The 25,827-nt window shown below is 37.7% G+C and overlaps 1 protein-coding gene and 1 pseudogene across 3 annotated transcripts in view; one reads left to right on the forward strand and one right to left on the reverse strand.

The window, feature by feature from the left end:
* Nucleotides 1–4,818, reverse strand: part of SYT14 (synaptotagmin 14) — a gene marked incomplete at both ends in the record, with an annotated part of 197,396 nt that extends 192,578 nt beyond the window's left edge. For both annotated transcript variants that reach the window (XM_080698440.1, XM_080698439.1), the window contains one exon: nucleotides 4,776–4,818. The remainder of the gene's footprint in view (nucleotides 1–4,775) is intronic.
* Nucleotides 1–16,189, forward strand: part of LOC308265118 — a 54,427-nt pseudogene extending 38,238 nt beyond the window's left edge. Inside the window, exon 5 of the transcript in view lies at nucleotides 16,064–16,189. The product of the transcript in view is annotated as an uncharacterized misc_RNA (transcript). The remainder of the gene's footprint in view (nucleotides 1–16,063) is intronic.
* Nucleotides 16,190–25,827: the final 9,638 nt, after the last annotated feature.

Genomic DNA, 25,827 nt, shown 5'->3' on the forward strand with positions numbered 1-25,827 from the left:
AACTGTGAATAAGACTGCAATGAACAAGGGACTGCACATATCTCTCTGACTAATTTTATTTTCTTTGGATCTACGCCCATAGCAGTATTGCTGGGTCATATGGTAGTTCTGTTTGTAATTTTTTAGGGAAATTTCACGATTTTCCATAATGGCAGTGCCAATTTTTAGTCCTAGCAACAGTATTCAAGAGTTTCTTTTTCTCCATATCCTCTCCAACACTTTTTATCTTTTAACTTTTTTTTTATAAAAGCCACTCTAACAGTCGTGACCCTAAGGGCAGAATCTTAAACCCAAAAGGGTAGAGTCTCAGGGCAGAAGCCATAGACTACTGTTCCCAGGCTTTGAAACCTAGCAGATTTCTCTGGTTGTACTGTGTGGGACCAGTGACTCCTTCCTTCCTTCCATGTTTTCACTTTTGCAATAGCAATGCCTCTTCTAATTATTGTACTATGCTTGTTCTACCACTGTACTCCGGGAGCAAGTAACTTGTTTGCTAATTTCACAGATCCACAAATGGAAAGGAATCTAGAACCAAGATGGGTCACACTGGGAGTCTCACCAATAAGTGATGGAAATATGGTTTAGATGATGAGACTTTGGAGCTCATGATATTTATATGAAATTTTGGATTCTGAGTTTATGCTATCACATAGGGCGTTGTGGGTCAGGGTGAGGCACTTTCATTCTATTCCAGTATAATGGGAATCCACACAAGAATTCCAACCAACAAAGTGATATGGCCTCGTTTGCATTTTCAAAAATCACTAATGCTTACTCTATGGAGGTTATGGATGAAGTAAGAAAACCAGATAGAAAACTATTATAGCGGTCTAGGCAAAAAAAAAAAAAAAAAAGTAGACAAGCTACAATGATGCAGGAAGATGGAAAAAAGGCTGCAATCAAAATACTTTGCAGGTAGCCGGGCGTGGTGGCGCACGCCTGTAATCCCCGCGCTTGGGAGGCGGAGACAGGAGGATCGCGCAGGTTCGAAGCCAGCCGCACACGCTGGCTTAGGAGACCCTGTTTCCAAATAAAAATATAAAATAGGTCTGGGAGTATAGCCCAGAGGTAGAAGGGCTTCCAGGAACCCCAGTACCACACACACAAAAAAAAAATACTTTGCAGGTAGAACTGATAGAGACTACTAACAAATTAAATGTACAAGATAAAAGAGTGAGAAAAATGCAAAAAGATCGTGTGTGTGTGTGTGTGTGTGTGTGTGTGTGCACGCTGTCAGAAAATGTACATCTTCTAGCTTTGTTCTTTTTCGAGATTGTTTTGGGTATTTAGAGTTCATATTTCATGTTAGGATAAATTTTTTCTGGAAAAAATATATGATAGTTTCACCTTAAAAAAAGAAAAAAATATCCTCTACTAAGAAAGAAAGCAAAAAGAAATATTGAAATGTTATCTCTAAGTGATCAAAAGTTTGATATCAGACAAATGAATCTGTTATGTGAGATTATCATTGTTAATTTTGGATAAATTGCTATAAAATTAGATGTCAACCACTAAGCCAAGCGTGGGAAGGAGGGAGGGGAAGGGAATGGTGTGGGGTAGGGGCTAACTGGGCAATGTGTGCACGTATGTCTACACAAGTTTTTTTTTTTTTATCCCATTATGATGTATGAATACAGTGCACCAATAAAAAAAACTAAACAGGGGGCATTCTACCTCCAAGCTACATGCCAGCCCTACATGCCAGCCCTATTTTATTCTTCATTTTGAAACAGGGTCTTGCTAAGTTGCTGAGGCTGATCTTGAACCTGTGATCCTCCTGTCTCAGTCCCCCAAGTCTAGGATCACAGGTATGTAACGGTATGTAACACCATGCCCAGCTTAGGAAGATTCTTAAGGTAGGCCTTAAGCTCTGGGGTGAAAATGTTCTTTATTAGCTGAGATAAGGAAGACGAAGGAAGGTAGAGGTTCATGTGAGAAAATCAAGATATATTTTAGATACCACAAGTTGTTATACTAATGACATTAAATTGAGTGCAACAGACATAGAATGGTCCCTTGAAGAGCTCATAAACTGGCATTTGGAGTTGATATAACTGAGTCATGAGAAATGTATTACGAGTAGTGGATAAATCTACTCTAATAGATTTATCTGGGTAGTGGCCTGGGCTGGTAGAGAGTGGCCAGAGAAGGTGGGTCCCTGGGGGTGTGCCCCTGGGAATTATATATGGTTCCTCCTCTCTTGCTTCCAGCCCCCATAATGTGAGGAGTGCAACCCATGTGCTCTCCCTCTACATTTCCCACCACCATGCCCTGAGATCCAGGGATCTGGGTCTCACATAGACTGAACCCTGAAACCATGAGATAATAAATCTTCCTTCCTCTAAGTGTTTCGTGGCCAGGTCTTTAGATGGACTATATACTGAGGAATACATATATCAAGTAAATAGTGTGTTAAGAGAACAAGAGCTCAAAGACAGCCCATAGCTGAATTTGTAAATTCACAAGACATTCAAATCAGTAAAACTAGATAAAACCAAAGAGAAGGGAAAGATAGAAAAATAAAGTAAGTCAAAGGCCAAATCCTGATACATTCCATATGTACAGGTCAGGAAAGAAGTGAGCAAAGGAGACAGAGAAGGAACAGCTAAACATGGAAAAAGAAATTAAGGATAATGTCAGAGATGTTAGTTTAATAGAATTATTTATGCTAATTACAATTATTCTGCTTTACATAATCTTCATATGCTCTGCTCCATGAAAGTCCACCTTAAAATGCAAAGGCTTTCGCCCTCTGCCCTTAATTCTAGAAATATTTAAATACATATTAAACAACCACTAGAATAGAGTAGTGTGCTAAATTCTGAAGAAATACAGATTCAAGATCAAGATACATGACCATGACATGGTTACAGTGTGAATACATTTCTAAAAAATTTTAATCACAGAATCAAAATTCTATAGAAAAAACTGAAATGAAGTCCAAAGGATAAACTAATACTGAGAACCGTGGACCAGGCATCTTCTGAGAACTGGCTGGCTAGGAATGGAGACAGCAATGAAGAATAACAAGAAGAGCCATCATAAAAAGGTGCGCTCAGAGCATCATCTACCCTGGCATCCCATCTTCACCAGTGTCCCTCTGTGTCCCCACTTTTGTAGCCAGAGGAGACCCTCTGCAGACTTTAGTTTCCTTCTGTCTCTTTCTAGTCTTGTCTTGATTCTCTCTTCACTTTACTCCTCACTACAGCTTTAGTAGCTTTTGATTGCAACTGACCTGTATAGTGTTTTGCTGTCCCATCAAATATAAAGCTTTTGAAAGCTTCAGTGGGACACAGCAATGACTACAAAATTATTTTAAACATTTTAAGTAATTCTCAAGTAAAATATCATAGCACATCGGTGGTGACACACACCCATAATCCTAGTACTTGGAAAGCTGAAATAGGAGGATAGCAGGTTTGAGAACAGCCTCTGAAATTTAATGAGGCCCTATTTCAAAATAAAAAGTAAAAATGGCCCAGGCTATAGCGAGAGGAAGAATGTTCTTGGGCTCTATCCACAGTACATAAATAAATGAATGAATGAATGAATAAATAAATAAATAAATATTCAGAGTATAAGACTAAAAAATGTTTGCATAGAAAAAATGCATAAATTTTTCCCTTTTCTTCCTCCCCTCAATTTTAGATAAGAGGCACAAATCCAGAACAGAACTGACTTTGATTGTTTTCTTGCAGTACCAAAGAAAAGGTATAGATAAGCAGCATGTTTATAAAGGAAAGAAACTGTTTTTAAATGAAGAGCAATTACAGGCAGTGACACACAGATAAATTAATGTGATTATGTCAGTAATGGTCACATAAATTCACCTAAGATGGATTCAAAAAGTTTTTTCAACTCTAAAGAAGCTAAGGCTTTTCAGAGCTGTCAAAGTCTTGCTAAAAATAGGCTGTTTCCCTGGTATGCCAATCACACCTATGTATCACCAACACTGACACTGTTCCTAACTTCCTCGGGATAAAACACTGGTTGAGAAGCAGTGCTAGCTATCCAGACTCAGGAGGACCAGGTGAGTTCCCAAGAGAGAGGCAAGAAAAAGAAAGTGCTCCAAATATGAAAAGAGATAAGAATAGTAAATTTAAGAGGATTTCTTCCTCTGGCCTCCTCAGATCTCTCTGTTCCTTTCTTTATACCATCTCACAGATGTGTGATTACTTCTAAGGAGTTACGAGGACTCCCAAAGTTCTCCTGATTCTTCAAAATCTAGAGAACATCTAATTCCTTGCCTTCCACCTAATAACTGAATTACCTTTCCTGGGGCCACCTTGTTGAGCCACCCAGCTGTCAAGTGGCTCCTTCTAGAGAAACACAGACAGCAGTTCATGTCATAAGATGTGGTCTTTGGATATGTTCCCAGCTTGAATTTCAACCAACTCCTCACACCTCTCTGATGGGGTACAGTAATAGAACAGAAGTCAAGGGAGGATCAGCATGCACTCTGATTCCAGATTCCGAAAGGAACAAAAATCAAACCCTCCATTCTTTGCCTCTTCACCATGTCTAAAAATCTATATGCTAGAAACCAGGCTTGTTTATCAGTCCATCAAAACTAAACATAAAGAAGCAACTCTCAGTAGCCACATAATAAGCAATACTTTATACTTTATTTATACTTAAGTCTAATGCAAATAACAAACAATATTTATTAAGTTGCATGTTTTATAAATCCAAATTATCTTTCATCTTACTAAAATCATTTTATACTATAAAGTGTTTATTTAGTATTTAAATATCCATGCAAAGCACTGCCTTACCTTTTCTAATGCATATAAGTTCATGGACTCCACAGGTTCTCTCTCCACCTATTTAAAAAAAAAACTGTCATGAGAAGTTAAAAACACAAAAAATAGTATATTACAAAGAACCACTTTAAATTAGCACCAAAAATAATCAGGGAAAAAAGTTTCTTAATTTTTCTTTCAACTTACCTAAACTAAATGAGTATAATATCCTGACACTCAGAATTTCCTAAACAAGCAAGAAATTAAGGCTTTATAAAGGTTAGTAATGAATAATCTTCATTCAAGAACACTATTTTGAATGGCAAGTTTCTGAAGAGCATCAGCATATACAGGTGAGGTATTACTGAAAGGTCAACCCCATAGAGGCACAAGTTATATTCTACCAAGCAGGCTCATAGTGTATAAAGTGAAACATAAGTCTTTCCCATTCTACAGCTACCACTCTTAAAGATTCATAAGGCAGAGCTGAGCTGTAGCTCAGTGGTAAAGTGCTTGCCTTGCAATCCCCAGTGCCAAAAAGAAAAGATCAAAAAATTCATAAGACAAATATAACTTTATGATAATATAAACTAACAAGAAGAGGGAAACGCTCTAATGTACATGATATACACTGACAAACATATCAAAGTCAATCACTAAGCAGAACATGAGGAGGAGGGAAGGGGGAGTGAATGGGGTGTGAATCAGGGGAAGGGCTAAATGAGTGATGTGTGCATGTATGCCTACACCATCTTGTACCTCATTATGATGTATGATTACAATGAAATAAAAATGTTTTAAATTACTTCTACGCCAGGCATGGTGGTGCACACTTGTAATCCCAGCGCTTGGGAGGCTGAGACATGAGGATCGCACAAGTTCAAAGCCAGCCTCAGCTACTTGGTGAGGCTCTCAGCAACTTAGTGAGACCCTATTTCCAAATAAAGTATAAGATAGTTCTGGGAGTATAGCCCAGAGGTAGAAAGCCTCTGAGTTCCATCCCTAGTAATACAAAAAAAAAAAAATTACTTCTGTCATTTTTTGGAAAAATCCTTTTTTAATGTTTCATCTTTTTAATTCTCTACTTTATTAGGCAGAAAAACACAAATAAAGATGTACAGATCTATGAAGTTCTATGCAGTTAGTTATCAGAAAACATGCATGTGAGCTATTACAAAACAAAGCAAGAAAGAGAAGTAGGCCAGCATCCCAGGGTCCCCTATGCACCCTCACAGACACTACCCTACTCTCCAGAAGTAACCACTGTCCTGAGTTCTAACAATAGAGCTTAATTCTGTCTGTTTATAAAATTTATATAGGTGAATCTAGGCATGGTGGTGCATACATGTAATTCCAGTGCTTGGGAAGCTGAGACAGGAGCACTGCAGGTTCAAAGCCAGCCTCAGCAACTCAGGGAGGACCTCGGCAACTTAGACCCAGTTTCAAAATAATAAATAAAATAAAAAATAAAAATAAATGAAATATCTCAAAGGTAGAATGCCCTTGGGTTCCATCCCCAGTACCACACACACAAAAAAAAATTTTTATCAATGGGAACATTGAGTGACTATTTTGAGTGGCTTGCTCCTTTTTTTATTTTTTTTTAATTTTATGATTTTTTATTCATTCATTTATCATTTTTAATATATTTTTATTGGTGCATTGTAGTCAAACATCTCAATGGAATACAAGATTTGTGATGATATACAAACACACATCACCCAATTAGCCCTTATCCATTCCCTCCCCCTCCTTCAATCTCATGCTTGATTTAGTGATTGGCTTTGATATATTTGTTTAAGTACATCATGTGCTTTAAAGAGATTGCATCTTACCCTTTCCCATCCCCTCTGATAGGTCACCTTAATTGCTCCTCCATAGGGCCCTTTCTTCAACTAGATTTCCTATTACCCATTTCTTCCTAGTTTTTGCATATTGGAGGAAGCATCTGATTTTTTATTTTCTGTGATATTTCCCTGTGGATGCCACATTGCAGGCTCCGATCCCACTCTCAAAGGCCCCGACACCAGCCTCGCCTCCCTGCAGGCTCCAATCCTAGCCTCCCTGGCCCCAGCACCGGCTTCGCCGCCTGGCAGGCTCCGAACACAGCCTTGAGGGCCCCAGAACCAGCCTTGCCTTATGGCAGTCTCCTATCCCAGCCTCACAGGCCCTGGTACCAGCCTCACCACACAGCAGGCTCCACTCCCGTTCCTCAGAGGCCCCAACACCAGCCTTGCCTCACAGCAGGCTACTATTCCTGCCTCGCTGGCCCTAGCACTGGCCTCACCGCACGGCAGGCTCCAATCCCAGCCTCAGAGGCCCCTGCACAGGCCTTGCCTTATTGCAGGCTCCTATCCTGGCCTTACTAGTCCCGGCACTGGCCTCACCGCACAGCAGGCTCCTATCCTGGCTTCGGAGGCCCCCATACCAGCCTCACCGCATGGCTGGCTCAGATCCCGGCCTCGCTGGCTCCAGCACTGGCCTCACCACAAAAAATAAAAATAAATGAAATATCTCAAAGGTAGAATGCCCTTGGGTTCCATCCCCAGTACCACTCATAAAAAAAAAAAAAAAAAAATCATCAATGGGAACATTGAGTGACTATTTTGAGTAGTTTACTTCTTTCAATATGATTATAAGATTAATTCACTTTATTACCTGTGGCTATGATTAAATCCTTTTCATTGCTACATACAATTTCATTACATATAAATATATACATATATGCACATATATGTTTATATATACATGAACTTCAATTTGCAACAATTTGGATTGGCTTGAAATTGGGTCTCTTATAAATAATTTTTGCTATAAAGCCTTTTATGTCTACCTCTTTATTGCAGATATACATGCCTTTTCTAGGTATATACCCCCAAAGAACTTCTAGGTTATAAGGTCAATATGTATCTGGCAAGATAATGGTAAAGATAATGGCAAATAGTGGAATGAATAAAGAAAATGTAATGCTATACATGTCTTTTAAGTGAGGACATTCCATCAATTGCAACAAAATAGATGAATATGGAAAGCACTGTGCTAAATGAGATAAAAGCAAGGCACAGAAAGACAAATACTATAGAATCTCACTTATATGTATAATCTATAAAATTTGATTCAGATATAGAGAGAAGAATGGTTATTAGAGTCTGGGGTTGATAGATTGAAAAAGGGGAGATGTCAGTAAATCAAGTAAGTTTTAATCCTTGCTGGCAATTTAAAGAAAAGTATAGCATAGTGACTATAGTTACAATGTTACTGTATTCTTGAAAAATCTCTGTGAGTGTACATTTTAAATGTTCTCCTCACAAAAATTAAAAAATAAGTAGGTGAGATATGTTAACTGGATTGATTTAATCATTCCACAGTGTATACATATATCAAGACATCATATTATACCTTGTTAATATCTATTCATTCTAATTTATTGCATGAGTAACTTTATCAGTTACAATGTACTATATATTTCCTTCACATTAAAACATAATGTCACCAATTTAATGTAAGCTAAATAAAAATTGTAGTGTTCTGTATATGTATGACCTTATCTTTATGGTGTGAATTAGTTTTAAACTTTGTATAATAGCAATATTAAATAATGTAATAATTTAGCTCATTATAGAAGCTTATTGTGAACAGTTCAGTTAGAAGAGACAAATATCTTACAGTAATTACTGAGAAATAAAGCCATGATACCCACTAAAAAAGTAGGTCATCTTGGAAGCAAGCTAGAAAAACTAGAAAACAGCATTCCTATCACTAAGTAGGTTAGACCTACAGTCCAATTTGGTTGTAACAATGCCATTGCTTCCTTATTATTAACAATACAGACTAATCACTATCAGAAACAAACTTAGCATGAAAAACCATCTGTCATTAAGCTATGATTATAAAAAATTGTGATTCAGCAAAAGCCCAGGGTGAAATACAGTATTAGCTGGAATATTACCAACGAGCAACCACAGATGGCTTACTGAAGGGCTAAAATGAAATACAAATACATAGTACATACTTTAAAGTTGAGGAGACACCAATCTAATAAGGGGGCACTTACCAAAGTATAAGAAATTATTTTCAAGACATTAGAAGCATCCAGTAATAACAATAACTATGATACATACTGAGACCTATGTTTTCATAGGTTACTTAGAAATAATTCTTCCATTTAGTCATTAAATACTCTAGAACTTAACATTTGTAACTTAGTTCCAGTTATGTACTTTATTCATGTAACCAGTCTACTTTTTAATGCCTGTAATTAAAACAAGAATCTCATACATATTTAATGTAAATTGGTTAGATTTGACTATCTACATCTAATCTTAAAACAAGACTCAGTAGTAACAAAAATAACTATCAGATGACAATGAAAGCTGACTCCTTTTATAAGTATTATTATTATTTTTGTGTGTGTGTGGTACTGGGGGTGGAACTCAGAGGCTTTCTACCTCTGGGCTATACTCCCAGACTTATTTTTTTATATCTTTTTTTTTTTTTTGAAACAGGGTCTCACTAAGTTACTAAGAGTCTCACTAAGTAGCTGAGGCTGGCTTCGAACCTGCGAGATCCTGTCTCAGCCTCCCAAGCGTGGGGATTACAAGTGTGTGCCACCACACCCGGCTATAAGCATTAAATTTATCCATATTAAAAAAGAACCTCATAAATAAAAAAGTTAGTCAAATAGTTATTATACCTTCAATTTACTATCAGTTGATAATTTTCAAATTTGTCAAAAGTACTCATAAAAACCATACAACTCACATAAGAGACTAGGACTCAGCAGCTCATTATTTTATAGTATGAATAAACTAAGCCAGACACTAAAGGTTGAAGTTTTTCAGGGTCACTAGTTTATCAGAAAAATGTAAATATTACATTTAATATATTTTAGGAAGCAAAAAATTATTTTTCTCCATTTTTATGAAAAAATGAAAAATTATCAAATTGTTTTTTAATCCTTGAAGGCAATTTAAATAAAAGTGAATTTCACCAACAAAAAATCTTTGAGGTAATATTAACATTGCTCTTGAAATAATCATTTCAACAACATGAAAATGAGAACTAGAAAATGACAAGCTTTGTCAAAGTTACCATCTTTTCCCCTAGGCAAATCCATGTTAGAAGCATACTGTAAATTGGCACAGTCCTCTACAATTGGTATAAAGGGAATAAGAAGAAGCAAATTGCGTGGGTACAAACATACATGTATTGTGATCATGTGCATGCATGTGTTTGAATACCCACATAATTATCTACCTCCCTTTGCTAACAGACTGTGGAAAAATATGACATCTAATTGTATTATACCCTATATACATAGTAGTGATGTCTAACAATAATATGGTAACTGGGAGTTCTTTTTGTATACATCCAAGTATACACAAATAAAATGAAACCCCTGGCTTAGTTCCTTTAAGAGATCTTTTTGAAGCTGGGCATGGTGGCACACACTTGTAATCCCAGTCTTTGGAGGCTGAGACAGGAGGATTGCAAGTTTGCAGCCAGCCCCAACTATTTAGTGAGGCCCTCTACCTTGTTTCAAAAAATAAAGAATAAAAAATAAGGCTGGGGGTGTAGTTCAGAGGTAGAATGCCCCTGGGTTCTATCCATAGTAACACATAAAGTAAAAATATAAAAAAATAAATTAAAAAAGAGATCTTTTCAAAATTCATTTTACCTGTCATGTTCTGACCATTAATTTAAATCACATGATTTACAGGTTCTATTTATTTCTTCCTGGTCAAACACTGAAAGGCTACTTTAGATGTGCCTTAAGTTTCATTTCATCTAAAGATTCTTCTCCAAAGCACATCCATTAAGAAGATCCAGCCTTTGAGTTAACTTCTAACACACATTATAATAGCTAACTCTTGCACAGGCACCTACACTATACATAACAAAGATACGACTTTAAATATTTCTATTAATGCTGCCAATGCCCCTCAAACAACTTAATCACTAACCTTTAGAAACATTTTCATTTAGTCCCTAATGCAGATATTTATCTAGAGTCCCTAATTTAAAACATGATGTGCAAAGATCATGGATTCTGAATTGGGCCAGACTTAAATTTCAAAGTGACACCTAGTACAATCATTTTAACACCCTGAGCTTGTTACTTACTCTATAGAGAACCAAACAACAACAACAACAAAAGTCTAAAGCCATTTGTAAAGTAGAAATAAATATAACCCCAAGACAGAAAATAGCTTTCATCTTGTATGTTGACTCTGGTGGGGTGGTAGAAGCTGCTGGAGTGGAGCTGAAGGATAATGTTCTCCAGGATTCTGAAACCAAGTCCACAGCCAATAAGGAGAAAAAGATGCCTTAATAAAGCAGATGTCTGCTACAGTGAAGAGAGGAGGAGGTGATTCTAACCATTACCAAGATAATCTATAGATAGTGCCTGGCTCATGATGGACTCCAAAACATCTTAATGCCCTTTGCCTTCCCCACAATAAGAATATAAAATTCAAAGACAACTTAAAAGGCCCAGGGAACAGAAAAGACACTCATGTAATGCTTTCTAGTCTTCTATGGCATCAATTATCACTGAATTTTAAATACTTTCCTGTGAAAATATTCCAAAATAATGTTAACCTTCTCATACTTCTTAATTTGCACTCTTTTAAAACTTTAAAAAACAAAATAAATAAACCCCTAGGCCTCCAACCCGACCCTCTGGGAGAATTTCTCAGCTTTCTCTTGTTATACAATGACTGTAAAATTGAAAGTCTGAATAAGTCAAGTCCTTTCTGCATGATGAGAAGTGCATTTTATTTACATAGTTTCCAAATAGCAGCCTAAATTTAGGAACACATAATCACCATCATAATAGGTTCACAGAGAATAACCAACTTCATCTCTACTCATAACCATAACTTATCTCAGAGCATTTTATAATTTGTAAAGCATGCTCAATACAGTATCTTAATTCACATAAATTCATCTTATAAAATTAAAATTACTGTTTACAAATTAATTCATTTCCCAACTGTTGAACCACTTTTTAATTCAATTTCTTTAGTTGATTATGTTATTGACTACTAGAAGCTTATTAGCAAACACAATAAATCCCTGAATAAGTACATGCTCACAAAAGAAAATGTTGTACTTAACCGAATTTTCTAGTTAATTGAGAATAAAATAATAACTCTTATTTTGATTGCTATACCAGATCAACTTTTAAAATCGATAAATATATTTTCTTTAAGGTGTGTAGAAGTCAGGCGTGGTGGCGCACGCTTGTAATCCCAGCATTCGGGAAGCTGAGACCTGAGGATCATGGTTCGTGGACAACCTCAGCTACTTAGTGAGGCCCTCTGCAACTCAGTGAGACCTGCTTTCAAAACAAAGAATAAAAAATAGGGCAGTGGGTGTAGCTCGGAGGTCAAATGCACCTGGGTTCCATTCCCAGACCCATCAAAAAAAAAAAGAAAAGAAAAAAGATGTGTAGGATAGGGAATAATTGGGATATAAGAGAAACTCCAGATGATGAGAAACCTCAGGGAAGCCAGGAAGGAGATATAAGGGTAAGGGGAGAGGAAGACTTAGGTTCATTAATAAAAATACTACTATAAACTATGTATATACATGTGAATATATACCATTATCAATCTGGTACTCTGTATTAGGAAGGAGGGAAATGGGGAGGGGGCACCAAGGGCGTGTGAATGTATGTCATTGTCAACATGATTTACATTACTATGTAGACTATAATGCACCAATAAAAGCACACACAAAAAAAAGAAAAGAAACCGCTTTGGGGAATTAAAAAAATAAAAAATAAAATAAAATCTATAAATATGTTTTATTGCATTAATAAATTCAGAATACTTAAGATAACTTAATATTTCATTTTCTCATGACTCAAAATATTATTTTACATATCAATTTGAACACAGTCCTAAAAATGTGAAAATAAAGATTGTTCTCAATGTGTGTACTGCTCTTACAAATCTGAAAACATATTCTAACTAGTCTCTTGTGTTTTCACTGTTTCTTCCTTCTAAAAAACAGTAATTCAATAGCTTCCATTTGTTATATTTCAATTAAATAAGGCTGTAGTACATATACATATAAAATATGCATGCATACATTTTAAAGTTAGAAATGTTCTATTTATAATATTTTATTCAATCTTATTGATATCAAGGCACTTTCGCATGAAGTGCTGAATTGCAAAGAGGGGAAGTGAAATCAGCTAAACAGAAATCAAATGTAAGAAGAAAATTACCATAGAATATGTACAAACATAGTCTTTCAAAGAGAGTACTAATGCCAACAACTTGTATATACCATACTCAGCAACTTACATAAGCCCATAATCCTCTTTACTTTCTCCAAGACATGCAATGCTGCTTTTTATTACTATCTTAGAACTACCAATACGAAAGACAACTTTTTCCCAAGTGATTTGTTTCTAATTTTGCCTCAGCAACTTAGCAAGACCTTGTTTCAGAATAAAAAATACAACAGGCTTGGAGAATAACTCAGAGGTAGAATCCTCCTGAATTAAATCCCTATATAAAAAAAAATTTAAGAATATCACTGATTAAACTGAACAATAATTTCTACATAAATAAATTACTCCTCTACTATAGAGTATGGCTATTTATGACAACTAATTTTATTATCCACTACATAGAAATTATATCTCTCTGACAATAATATGTCTGGAAAGAGTAATATTACTCTTTTGAGAGTAAGAACCTGGTTTTATTGGCATTTTTTTAGTTCAATGTTTCAAACTACTTCTGAAAGTCCAAATTCTTCCTTAGAAATCTTAGGACCAAAACAAGCCTTAAGATCATCTTGGAATTCTAAAAGTGTTTTTAAAAATATATGTGAACATGTGCGACAAACAGTAAGCTGCACTATAAGTAAAAAGCATATATACACACATATGTAGATGCATTAGCTCTAATGCATTTAAATTATTTCTCAGAGAGGTTAAGTCATTAAATTAGATATAGCAAATTAACAATAAAAGTGTTTATTTTTTACATTAGAAAAATATATTAGAAAAATCCTTACAGAAAAGACAGTAAAACGTAGAATGGATGAAGAAGGGCATAGGCCAGACCATTAAGTGCCAGCTTTATCTTGAAGTTTGAAAATTCAGATTCAAATTATTTTTTTTCTTTTTTTGTGGGTGTGGGGATGGAACCCAGGGACATTCAACCTCCGAGCTATCCCCCCCGCCCTATTATTTATTCTTTATTTTGAAAACAGGTCTCACTGAGTTGCAGAGGGCCTCACTAAGTAGCTGAGGCTGTTCGCGAACCACGATCCTCCTCTGGTCTCAGCCTCCCAAATGCTGGGATTACAAGCGTGCGCCACCATGCCCGGCTTCAGATTCAAATTTTGCAAAGATAATTAGTACTAGTTTAGAAAATGAAAGGAATCAAGACTGGAGAAAAGACTACTTAGGAAACTAATCCAAGACTCTTAGTGAGATAAGGACATAAACTGAAGTGTAAGCACTAAAAAACATAAATTAGTTTGGGACACAGACATGGCAGGACTTAGTGAATTATAAGATAGGGCTGATGTCCGGGTTGCTAACTTAAATGTCTGGTTATTTAAAATGCCATTCAGCTGGCACATTTGCATAAAGTGGGGGAGTAGGGAGGCTAGATTTGGTGCTGCACTTACAGCTTTTGTTGAGGACATTCCTAAACTAAACATGGATTGCTTGTAGGGCATCCAAATGTAGATACCTAGTAACTATTTGAAATATAAGTCAGAAAAGTGCTATGTTAGAAATATGGCTAAATGAGTGATATGTGCTCCTATGTCTCTACCATCTTATACCCCACTAAGATGTATGACTACAATGCACCAATAAAAAAATTTTTTTAATGTATATACATCTGGGCCAGGCAACACCAGGTGGCGCACACTTGAAATCCCAGTACTTGGGAGGCTGAGACAGGAGGATCGCAGGTTCTGGGCCAGCCTCAACTACTTGTGAGGCCCTCTGCAACTTAGTGAGATTCTGTTTCAAATAAAAGAATAAAAAGTGAGTTAGGGGTATAGCTCGGAGGTAGAATACCCCTGAGTTCAATCCCCAGTACTGTTAAAAAAAAAAAAAAAAAGAGTATAGCTCAGCGATAGAATACCCCTGACTTCAATTCCCAGTACCATTAAAAAAAGAAAAGAAAAAATGTTCATCTGGATAATTAATAGAATTTATGCAGATAACATACAAAATTCTATGAAACAATTCAAGAAACATGAGTTGAGGACATGTTATATTCAAGTGCTATATAAAATCTTAATAGGTACAAAAATGAGTAAGATGTTATCTTGGAGGAACTTACATGTGGACTGGGATAATATCTGTCAACAAGTGACTATAAAATTGTTCAGTGTGTGTACTATGTATAAAACATACTGTGGCAACAGGGTTAACACAACACCAGGCCAAATAGACAACGATAAGACTACAGACTACATAGTCAGGAGAAAATTTCAAAAACCGGGAAACAGTCAACAAAGCAGACTGACAGAAGCCAACTTTCAAAGAATAAATACACTGCCTAACAGTTCCATGTCTTGACAGCTAGATAGAACAATGATTCCCAACCTGGTATCGCCACACAGCTAGGATCACAATAAGGATCTGTAAACTACTCCATATTTCAAAAGACCTTTTAAAAACTGCATCTTTACCTAGGTTAGAGCTAACTTCTTCACAACTGAGTGGGATTATATTAGCTCACTATGTGTCTTCATGAAGTCCCTATTAGCAGTTTTATCTCTGACTGATAAAGAAGGAAATTAACGATTACTTGGTAGAAGTAATTGGATGCTGTAAAATAAGGGCTTTACACAGAGGAAGAAACAAAGTGATTCTTAGTACCTAACAGTCTATATTCCAAGGGCCACAATATTGGGACAGGATCACAAGTTCAAGACCAGCCTTAACAACTTGGTGAGATTCTCAGCAACCAAGTAACACCCTGTTTCAAAACAAAAATGTTGTAAAATAGACTGGGGGTATAGTTAAGAGGTAGAATGCCCCTGGGTTCAACCCCCAGTACCCTACACACACACACACACACACACACACACACACACACACACACACACACACAGTGTTTAACTTTCATCACTGGATTTTTTTATGCAAAGGAAGTATGGCCCATCTCTTGGCATTCACACTATATTTTAATTGTGAGTTTTAAATTATATCTCACCTCTCACTAGAACGTGAACTCTTTGAGGAATGTGTTATTATTCACCTTTATGGCCCCATGATTAGTACAGAACACTGTGTACAGCTTGTGTACAATAAATGTCTATTAAATTAACAGGTGAATGAAGCAATTGGATGTTCTAAGAACGTCAGTGAAAAAATGTTGGATGAGATGTCTCTGGATCCCCTAAAATTCTTAGATGTCCCTAGAACAGAGTTTTCATATAAAGCTCACTTTGTATGAGCCTGGTGATGGTGTGTACAAGAGAATCTGGTTTCGTAAATTATAAGAAACGCATTAAATTAACTTAACCTGACATCTTTCTTTGAAATGTATTATTTCTTCACCAACTAGAAAAGACATAATTGTTGATCTTTATTTCATGAAACCTTAAATGATCTCAAGTATAAAAATATTTATGAAAGTACTTCAAATACAGGAGAGGCTGGGGTTACAATTCAGTGGCAGAGCAAGAACCTAGCATGAGAACTTGGGTTCAGTTAGAAAGAGAAGGAGGAGAAGGAAAAAGAGGAGAAGGAAAGTAGTAGAAGGAGAAGGAGGAGGAGGAGGAGGAGGAGGAGGAGGAGGAGGAGGAGGAGGGAAGAAGAAGAAGAAGAAGAAGAAGAAGAAGAAGAAGAAGAAGAAGAAGGAGAAGGAGAAGGAGAAGAAGAGGAGGAGGAGGAGGAAGAGAAAGAAGGAGGAGGAGGACTCCAGAAGAATCTCTAGAATGTGAAAATTAAAAGTGTGTTCTTTTAACATACAAGTAGTAGACACAACAAAATGCCATCATTTGACATGGAAAAGGAATCATTCACATTTAACTCTTAGAAGAATAGGTGAACAAAGAAAAAGCAGAAAAACTGGAAAATATTTTAAGAAATTACACGTTACAGGATTATATCTGAATGCTATCTGGCTTATCTTTCTTTGCATTCTACACAAACCATTTTACTTTTACCACTTTACGAGAAATTCTACCACAAATTGGTTGGGAAAATAAAGTACACAACATACATTAGTGGATTTGGCTTTCTGGGGTTTAGCCTCTAGTAAAAAGTATAGTGAAGAAAAGATAAGGTACTGTTCTTTAATACAAGAATATCAAAGATTAGAGGTAGGTCTCAGGCTCCATCATTTTAACTAAAGTTGATATTTGGAACTGTTTGAATGTGTGCCCTACATATAACTGGTACTTAACCCCTTAAATGTAATAAACATAAACACACAGCGAAATCAATTTTGGAGTTCACAGAATCTGATATAAAGAAGTCCCCAGATATGTAAGTTTCCAGTGGTTTATCGTGTAGATGGAAAGTACTATGAAAATTTTGACTCAGGAGGCATACCAACTCAATGAAAACAAATAATGAAATAGCTATAGGTCATTTGCACATCTGTACAGGTAAGTACACACACAGGGAAATGTTACAAATCACTCGCACTGCTTGAGTTAATCTAAGAAACAAGGGCTGGGACTTGTCTTTCACATAAATATCTTCTAGATGTATCATATTAATTTTCACAGTAAACTCCTTAAAAACAAGGCAAAATACAGACACTTCCTTCCCATCCCATGTTTCTGGAACAAGAGAAAAGTACACGTTAGTGCCACCTGCCTTATCTAGGAACTTAACTCTTATTAAGCTACTTTTTTAAAATATAAGTATTGCTGTCACACACAAAAAAAACAAAAAAACAAAAAAAAAAACTTAAAAGACCGATATTCGCGGGATCCCAAGAGCGTGCGCTGGTTTTAAAGCCATATAGACTCCTGTACAGAGAAAAGGCAGTTTGGTGCTGGGGGTGGGGATGGGGAATCCACTTGGGGAGGAAACGAACCTCGCCCCACTCCCCGGCCTCCCTTAGACCGCCAGCCGGGATGGCGGCCGGGCGGGCGGCGTTAGCTGCCCGGAGGTCCGCGGGGGAGGCCGGCGAGGCCCGGCGGGTCCGGCTCCAGGCCGCCTCCTCCCGCCTCCGGCCTCCGCGGCGCCGGCCGCCGGCCTCGCTTACCTTCGATCGCCATGATGCGCTCGCCATGGGCCGCGCCGAGCGGCTGCGGGCGCGGACGGCGGGCCCAGGTGCGGGCAGGGGCGGCCCGGAGCCGCGGGAGCCCGGGAGGACGCGGCGGGAGGCCGGGCGCCCAGGGCCGGCGGCGCAAGGATGGAGCCTCCCCGCCGCCGCCGCCGCCGCCGCCGCCGCCACGTGACGCGCCGCCCGCCCCGCCCCGCGCGGCGCCGAACAGGTGCGGCCGGCCCGCGGGAGGATGCTCAGCACCGCGGACAGCGCCCGCCGCGGGACGCAGCCCGGACTCGGCTCTGGTAGCTGGGGTTTGCCGGAATCCGCCAGATACTCGCCTCGGATCAGTGATGTAGAATAGAGAGACAGCTAGTTGGCGAGAGAGAGGGAGAGAGAGGGAGAGGGAGGGAGAGAGAGGGAGAGGGAGAGAGAGAGAGAGAGGTATTCTGAGGACAACAGCGCTCTCTCTCTCTCTTTCTCTTTCTCTGTATTGATGATATCCCCCAAGATTAAAATGCACAATTCTCCCTACCTACAACATTGCCTTAAAAGAAAAAACTTCTCTTCCTCCCTTCCCTTTTTCTCTCCCTCCTTCTCTCCCTCCCTCTCTCTCTCCCCCTTCTCGCCCTCCCTCTTTCCCTCTTTCCTTCCCTCCCTCCCGCTTTCCCTCCCTCCTCTCCCTCCTCTCCCTCCTTCTCTCCTCCTTCCCTCCTTCTCTCCTTCTCTCCCTCCCTCCCTCCTTCTCTCCTTCTCTCCCTCCCTCTCTCCTCTCCCCCTCTCCCTCCCTCTTTCCCTCCCTCCCTCTTTTCCTCCCTCCCTCTTTCCCTCCCTCCTTCCCTCTTTCCCTCCCTCTTTCTCTCCCTCCCCTCCTCCTTCCTTCTCTCCCTCTCCATCTGTCTTTCTCTTTCTCACACACACATACATGTATGAGGTGAGCACCCCTCAGCCTCACTCGCAATGAGACTTACCCACACCCTGTGCTTGCTGTCCTAACCTCATGAGTCAACATTTGTCTACACATTGTACATACACATTTGAAGCCATACAAAAGTCGTGTCAGAGAGGTGATTCCACAAAGGGTCTGAACAGAATGCATGCAAATTCATAATCTGCAGGCCCATGAGTACGAACAGACACAGACCAACTCTGAACAGAATAACAATTGACATTCAATATTTTATCTATCTTGGAGCTGGGTCCTGAGTCCAGGGGCATTGTACATCTTAGTTACAACCCCAACTCTTTCTTTTTGTTTCAAAACATGGTCTCTCTAGGTTGTTGAGAGTCTCCTTGTGTTTCTGAGACTGTCCTTGAACCTGTGATCTTCCTGTTTCAACCTCTCAAGCACTGGGATTACAGGCCTAAACCACTGTGCCAGACTGGCGCTTAATTTTCACTTCAGGTACTTAAACCATTCATTCAACCATTTATCCCACCCCCAACTTCATTTTGTACTCTAAGAGCCTGGACAATCAAAGGTATAAACAGCATTAAGAGAGTTAGTGTTCCTCCCATGCAAAGAAAATGCCCAACTCCCAGGGCAACATAGCTATATTAGGGATTGACACAAAGAATAAAATATTTTCCACTTATGTAAGTGAGGTTGGACTGTAATCTAGAGCAGAAACTGCCTTTCACTGCTTTTACATAACCTCTTTCTCAGTCACAGTTTATGTTCAATAGACGTTCATGCTTTTATTAGTTCATCGAATATCTGTTGAGCCAGGCACTGTGCTGAAAGCTAGCTACAAACAAGAATTGTTCTTGAAAGATCAAACAGGATACTGTTCTACCAAGAAAGTCTATAGTTCAGTGTAGGAAAACTGTGTGTGTGTGTGTGTGTGTGTGTGTGTGTGTGTGTGTGTGTGTTTAGCATATCTGTGGGATTCTCACAAAATATATGTAATTAATGACATTTTCCCTGGACAACCTTTCTTAAAACAATTTTGAACTCCCAAGACATTGGTTTGAACTTGAAACCACAGTTCTGAGTTTGTGGTTTCTGACTTGCTGAGTAAACCAATTGTTCCACCTTTTTAAGAATTTTATACTGAAGGACAGAAAAACTTACTCATCATTATAAAAGTTACTGTATAATATACATAGTCAAGTTACGTGAGCTCTGTAACTCAAGTTCATATTCACAAAAGTATGCTCAGAAAATTTATTTGTGGGGAAGTAGACTTGAGCTTCAAACCTGTCAAATCTGAAAGTGTAGGTCACTACTACTTAATATTGATGACATCCTCCCCAGGTTAAAATGCATAATTCTCCCTACTTGCCACATTGCCTTAAAAAATTATGCTTCCCAAATACTACTCGAAAATCTATAAAAGAATAATGTTGGAAAATGTCACATGGATTACCTCAATTTTTCAGCATTTCATAGAGCATCTGAGTTTGCTTACCAGCTGCTATTGTTTAAATATGGTTTTCCCTGCCAGATTTGTGCTGAAATTTAATTGCCACTGGAATAAAATTGAGAGGTGGTATAGCTTTAAAGAGATGTTTTATCTTGAGGGCTCTGTCCTCATCAAGAGATCAACAGAGTTCCTACCCAGCTGTATTAATTATCATTAGTTGTCATGAGAAGGCTGTTTAAAAGTGGGTCAGCTCCATTGTCCCCTCTCTCTTCCATACCTACTAATTTGCCACACTCACACACAGACCCCACCAGGTGTTGCTACCTGACATGTTAGGATGCTATGAGTCCCTTGAGAGAGACAGATGCCCTGTCTTCTTAGCCTTTAAAACCATGAGCCAAAATAAACTTTTTCTTTTCAGATTATACAGTCTCAGGTATTTGACTGCCATAACAGAAAATGAGCCAATACAGTAGCCACTTTAAATTAGCCTTTTAATTTAGCTTGTTCATATATTCTTATTTCTAAAAGTAGAATAGGGGTTCAATACTTTTTAATTTGGTGGAAAGTCAATTATAATTTAACATTTTTACATTTTGTTAATTATATATTCTTCCAAAGACAAAAGTGTTTCTAATCTTGATCCTATACCTCCAGTCTTTAGATGATACATTTTAATACACTAGGAGATGTCAAGACCTACTTAATTTTCAATTATTTATTCTTTCTTATAATGAAATATTTACAAAATAGTTTCCAAACATATAGTTTAAGCAAACTATATACTTTTTCTATCATGTGTTGTGGTGATAGGAGCTGAAGCGTAAAAGAAAATTAAAAGAAATCAAAATAAGTTCCTTTCTTGTGACTATGAAATGAAAATGTTTTTGGTATTTTAAGTTCCAAATCAGTTTTCCATAGAAATACTAGTTTAAATGATATTTCTAGGAAAACTATAAGTCTGATCAACCGGTGATATGGCTGACACATTGGTAGAATAATTGAGCATTGAAGATGAAGTTTGTGGGAAGACCAAGTTGAAGTAAAGTAAAAAGTAATTTTACATACATTAGTAAGTGATTTTTGTCAGTCAAACTAAATAACTAACCACCATTAATAGCAATATCACCTTGAAGGAAAAGTATGTGCCAAGTTACAGAAGTTCTCAATGTGCTTTTAAGAAACAGCCATTTTTAAGCTAAAAACCTTCCTGTATTCAATTTAAACTACTCAAAAAGAACAAAGGCTCTAAAAGAATAAAAATAATACTATCTAGCAATATATAGTTGCATATATAGAAATAAAAATGTAATACATATCCATTTAAAATATAGTTTTTAGAATTTAGTAGATGTTAAATCATGTTATTCAGAGACTCAGAATCTTTGATTAATGACATTTTTAAACATTAAGATTTTTAGCAATTGCAACTCTCTAAAAATATGTGACTACATATAAGGACCTAGTGAAAAAACAAGTTAAAACTACTAAACATTGATTTCTTTGATGAATTGTAATGCCATAGAAACTGTTACAATACTGGTTATTTATTTTGATAACTTTGTCCTTTTTCTGCCCTTCATGAGATGAAACAAAAGATGGGAAACTATCTCTTTTAAATATGAGTACTGCTTTTTGCATTTATAAATTAGTTTCTATTAAGCCAGTTGTGATGGTACACACCTATAATCGCAGTACTTGGAAGTCTGAGAGAGAACAGCCTCAGAAACTTAGACTCTCATCAACCAAGCAAGACCCTGGTTAAAAAATATAAAAAGAAGCTAGGGGTATTAGGTAAAGGGTAGAATGCCTCTCGGTTCAACCCGCTATACCACAAAAAAAAAATCTGTTTAATATAAATGAAATAAATATAATTATCAGAGTTTTCTTACTGTATGTAATTGGGTTGTTTTTATTTATTTTGCCCTCACAAGACAGTGTATCTGCACATACCTTGACCCTGGATCAGCCTCCAGAATGCTGAGAAATAAATTTGTTTATAAGCAAAAAAAAAAAAAAGTATACTTGCCTTTTATTAACCTATACATTCCAACAAGACATCGTCTTCAATTAATTGGGCATTATTTAATACTTCTTTAGTTACAAATAAAAGCAACTCAACCTAAACTTGCTTAAGGAAAATGGAAAGTTAATTATGAATAAATAAGTACATAAATAAAGCCAAGTCTCAGTATCAGCTAGCTTTGGGAACCCAAATGCTATCACTAGTCTTTCTGCCTCTCATCTTTACTTCTCTCTGTGTGTTGCATTCATTTTGATTGCTCACTACAGACTTTCTCCCTGTGACCAAAAAAAAAAACCAACAACATGACCCTTGAGAGGTTCCAAATACAATGCACAGGCTCTGCCAACTCTCTGTGCCACGAATCTATTTATTCGTAAAAAGGCGCAGTGGCATTGGCTCAATTTAAATGAGCTACCTGCTCCAGACCAATCAGTAGTTCATATACTAAAAGTAACTCCGCTTGGGTCAGGTGCCTACCTCTGAAGAAACCCTCTGTGACCATAATGGCATATGGATGGAAGAATACATTGCTCCCAGGAGACCCATATTGATGAAATGGAAAAAAGGAAGATAATTCTCAGAGGGAGTATTTGGACAGCAAAAACATAAGTGTAGCCAGGAATGGTGGTACCTCTAGTCCCAACTAGTTGAGGAGATTGGGGTAGGAGGATTTTGAGTTCAAGGCCAGACAGGGCGGCCTCGAAGAGCCCTGTCTCGGAAAAAGAAAAGACAGCCTGGCGTGGTGGCACATGCTTGTAACTTCAGTACTTGGGAGGCTCAGTACTTGAATCAGGAGGATTGCAGGTTCGAGGACAGCTTTGGCAAATTGTGAGATTCTCATTAACCAACGGAGACCCTGTTTCAAAATAAAGATCATAGAGCTGGGTGTGGTGACACAGGCTTGTAATCCCAGCATTTGGGAGTCTGAGACAGGAGGAGCTCAGTTCGAGGACAGCCTCAACTACTTAGTGAGGCCCTCCACAACTGAGTGAGACCCTGTTTCAAAATAAAACATAAAGCCAGGCATGGGCACACTTGTAATCCCCACGCTTGGGAGGTGGAGACAGGAGGATTGCTCAGGTTCGAAGCCAGCCGCGCTGGCTTAAGAGACCCTGTTTCCAAATATAAAAGTATAAAATAGGTCTGGGAGTGTAGCCCGGAGGTAGAAGGATTTCCAGGAACCCCAGTACCACCAAAATAAAATAAAATAAATAATAAAAAAAATAGGGCTGGGGGTGTAACTCAGAGGTAGCATGCCTCTGGGTTCGATCCCCAGTACCATAAAAAAGGAAGGAGGGAGAGGAAGAGGAGAAGGAGAAGACATAAATGATGACTACAAGCATACTCTACCTTCTAGACATCCGTATCAGCATATATCCTTCTAACTCTTCCAAGAACTTGCCTCTTAGCACTTCACTGCAGTTCCCTTAGAGCAGAGCTACTCAAAAGAATTGTCTATGATAGCCAGGTATGGTTGTATACACTTATAATCCCTGTACTTGGGAGGCTGAGACAGGAGAATCACAGGTTCAGGGACAGCCTGAGTAACTTACTAAGTCTCTCAGCAACCTAGTATGACCCTGTTTCAAAAGAAAAACAAACTTTCTTTCAGTATCTAATAATGCCTTTATTGAAAAAAATTTTCAAAGTAAAATCATTTTGCCAGAAACAGTTTGAAGTGTGACTTTGCATTTCTGCTTGAGAAAATTTGGCTGTAGTGTATACAATTGTTTCCAGTAGTGTTTAGATTTTTTTGTCTTGATAGGTAGTTGAATAAAACTGAATATGCCTTTAATATCTTGTATCAGAATAACCATTTGTATATTACCAGTTTAAATTGCTGGAATAAAGTAAATTGATGCACAACTGCTATTTTTAATTTTATACTTTGACCTAATTTGGGTTTTCAACCCCATTTTGGCTACTTTTATTCTTTTTTTGTTTTGTTTTGTTTTTGCAGTACTGGGGATGGAAACCAGGGGCAATCTACCTCTGAGCTAAACTCCCAGCCCTATATTTTTTATTCTTCATTTTGAAACAGGGACTCACTGAATTGCAAAGGGCCTCACTAAATAGCTGAGGCTGTCTGCAAACAGCGATCTTCCTGTCTCAGCCTCCTGAATGCTGGGATTATGAGTGTGCACCACCACACCTGGTTTCTACTTTTATTCTTTATTCTATTGCTTACTTCAATTAAAAAAATCACACCTTAAAAAATAGAAAGAGCTGGGGGTATAGCTCAAAGGCAGAACACCCCTGGTTCAATCCCCACTAACACACACACACACAAATAATTTTCTATGAGAATAAAACTCTTTTTTGTGGACATGAGCCATATGTGGCCATTGAGCACTTAAAATGAAGCTGGTACAGCTGAGGAATTGGATGTTTAATTTAATCTGAAATTAAAGAGTCACATATGGCTAATGCCTGCTTTATTGGGCAACATAGCCTTAGAGCTACAGAATGGTCACGTTCAGACGAGGACTAGCAAAGAAGATTAATGGTACTTGGTGAGATAAACGAAAATGTCCCTGGTGGGAAAACAACAGTAGTGATTTCCCATGTGTGGCAATGCGCTTCCTGACAACCTGGTACAGTAAGAAATATATCCATAATACTGTGTACAAATAAAGATTAATCTTGATAGGAAGAAAAAAGAAAAACAGAAATCAGAATAAATCATTTTTCTCTTCTATTGCCTCCAGGAAGTATTTTTCTCAAGAGTTTCTATTTTATCCCTCTATAGGTAGCACAATAATAACCCAAAGAACAACTAAATACACATGGGCCATTCTAGAATTGTTTTTAATAACTTAGATCAAATGGCAATTTTCTTTCCTACCACCTAAATCTTCAGACATATCACAAGCTTGTCCAAGGGGAAGGTATCAAATAGCACGGACACTAATTTATTACCCTGCATTTTCCTTTTAGGCAGACAGAAGGACGACCTTCGCTTCTCATCCTTTTGTTCTGTAAATACGATTTTCTTCCTGCATCATCTCTTGTTATATTTTTCTTATTGCTGAATGAGGTTGCTATTGTCTAACTGCCTGACACTGGCTTTTTTTTTGAGAGAGAGAGAACTATAACACAGCATGACCCTGGCCTGTCAGTGTGGAGGAGTGAGCAGAAATTCTAAACATATACACCAATTTAACACAGAATGATCAACAAGTACATACCTAGTAGGATACAGGATACAGTAGCTAAGCATTCTTATTCATAACAAAGAAGCATATTATTTTGTTCCAGGTAGAAGTACATGACTATATTTAAAACCTCTTTTCCATAGCCGAATGTTTCCATGATAATGACAAGTGACATTTATGTAACAACTTTCACTCAAAGGTCAAAAAATACGCCATGAACCTTTTTAAATAACATAAATATGTCATGGCAAGTAAAGGAAGCCACTTGTCATGTAAAAAGCCAAAAACTTTTAGGAGCCCTAACGAACATGTAACTATAGA

This window comes from Muscardinus avellanarius (genome assembly GCF_963383645.1).
Source record: "Muscardinus avellanarius genome assembly, chromosome: 7".
Taxonomy (NCBI): Eukaryota; Metazoa; Chordata; class Mammalia; order Rodentia; family Gliridae; genus Muscardinus; species Muscardinus avellanarius.